Here is a 2,275-nt window from a genome sequence, read left to right as displayed (position 1 = left end):
TGATTTGAGTTCCTTTGCCCTGATAATTTAACTATTGTACATATGTGCCTATTTTCATGTAATAATTACATTATTTAGTTTAACAGAATTCAGTTAGAGAAAAAATAGAAACTAGTTGCAAAAAGAACTACTAAAGAATACAGCAAGAAAGTATTCAAATATGACATCTTTGGAGATAGACCCTTTCATATTTTAGTTCAGCATTGAAAGTGGCTTGTTATTGGAAAATAATTACTTTGCATAATTACCTACTGTATTTGCTGTTTAACTAAGATATGTATAAGATATCTGACACTGAAATTTAGTATACAGAGTTCAAATATAGAAGGGATATTGGCCAGGAGAGGGTAGAGGTGGCATCCATCCCTAGCAACTGTATGAAGGTTATTACTAGACTTGCCTTCTGGATGTGGGCTTGAATGTTTGCTCTTTGTGATAGGATCAGTGACTCATGACTTTCAAGGGAACCTGGTCAATTGAAGGTGGAGGTGACCACCCACATACAGGGAGAAAGACCTCGTAGCATGAAAAGTGGGAATGACTACACTTTTTATTGTTAGTTTGCAGGCATTGGCTACCACCTAAAGGAGGTAACTTTAGATATTCCCAGCAGGCTCTAGTGATGGTAGGGGATGTAGTTACTGAATGTATAATGGTGGAAAAATGTCTGAATTATTATTATTTTTTTTTTTCTGAATTTACATTCTTTTCTGAAAACACTTTCATTCTTATGATATAATACTAAGTAAGAGTATATTTATAATACATTTGATTAACAAATTTAAAATATGCCCCATTAAATTAGTATAAATGTAAATGCAATATATCATTTGACTGATATAGCTAAACTAAAATGAAAAATATTTTCATTTTGAGATTTTTCATGAGTTAAATTGTGGGTGAATTTTTGTTTACTCTCTTTTCACACTGTTAATCTTGCCAAAGTATTTCATTATGGTCTTATTTATAATACATTTTATATAGAGAAAGTGTAGAAAAAAACAAATAATCTTTAAGAGAATATACTGTATTGTTGGTAAAATAAATAAACCGTAGTTAATCACACTCAATTACAAACTGCAAAAGATATAGATGGCAGCACCCAGTTAACTCTAATACTTGAACATACAACTATATATTTATATATCATATATACATACCTTATATATCTGTATCTGTATCTATATATATATATATATATATATATATATATATATATATACACACACACACACAAATATACACACGAGTATATTACATGTTTATATATATATATATATATATATATATATATATATATATATATATATATATATATATATATATATATATTTATATATAGTAACGGTTTCATTTATGTTTATTTTTCAACATAAGCTCCATTAAGCTCAATACGCCTGCAAACGTTGATACTAATCTCCAAGTCCGTCTGAGTAAAACAGGGTCATGTGAGCTGAGCCATGTCAGAGCAGATCTTTTTACATCTTCAACCGATGGAAAATTTATATCTTTCAATTTTTCTATTTTTTTTCAAGTTTGGAAACAAACCAAAGTCGGATGGGGCTAAATTGGGACTGTAAGGTGGATGTCGGACGATTTCCCATCAAAATTCACGTAGCACAGCTCTTGACTGCCGAGCGCCGTGAGCGGGTGCATTGTCGTGGTGGAAGAAAACGCGTTGATGCAGCTTGCCAGGGCGTTTTTATGAGAATTTTTAAACAGTTTTCTCATAATAATTCATAATAAGCAGATGTAATTGTTTTCTTGCTCTCGAGTAAGTCAACCAGCAAAATCCCCTCTGCATCCCAGAAGACAGTGGCCATGACCTTTCCTCTTGAACCTCAGATTTTGCTTTAACTAGGCAGTCGCAGCTTTGATTGAATTTTGTCCTCGGGATCGTACTGGCAGAGCCATCTTGCATCCCATGTCAGAAAAGCTTTTGAGTCCTCATCCCACTTGTTTAAAATTTCCATCTTGCGGAAAGCTTGCTTAGCCCCAAACTCTCCACTCAACATCTCTGTGCAGATCCCACAGAGATGTTGAGTGTGGCTGCTATTAATTCAGTGGTTATTTGTCTATCCTTTCAATTATGTCGCGTACAGCATCAATGTTTTCCTTATAAACTGACGTTGATGGCCTGCTCATCTTCAATTTCGTTTCTTCCACTTCTGAACCAATTTATCCATTTGGGGATATTGTCACCATAAACTTGTTCCAGAGCATCAAGGATTTGCTTATTCTCCCAACCAAGTTTCACCATGAATTAAATGTTTGT

This window comes from Penaeus chinensis, chromosome 10 (assembly GCF_019202785.1).
Source record: "Penaeus chinensis breed Huanghai No. 1 chromosome 10, ASM1920278v2, whole genome shotgun sequence".
Taxonomy (NCBI): domain Eukaryota; kingdom Metazoa; phylum Arthropoda; class Malacostraca; order Decapoda; family Penaeidae; genus Penaeus; species Penaeus chinensis.
The sequence above is the reverse complement of the archived record's forward strand: the minus strand, read 5'-3'. Positions refer to the sequence as shown.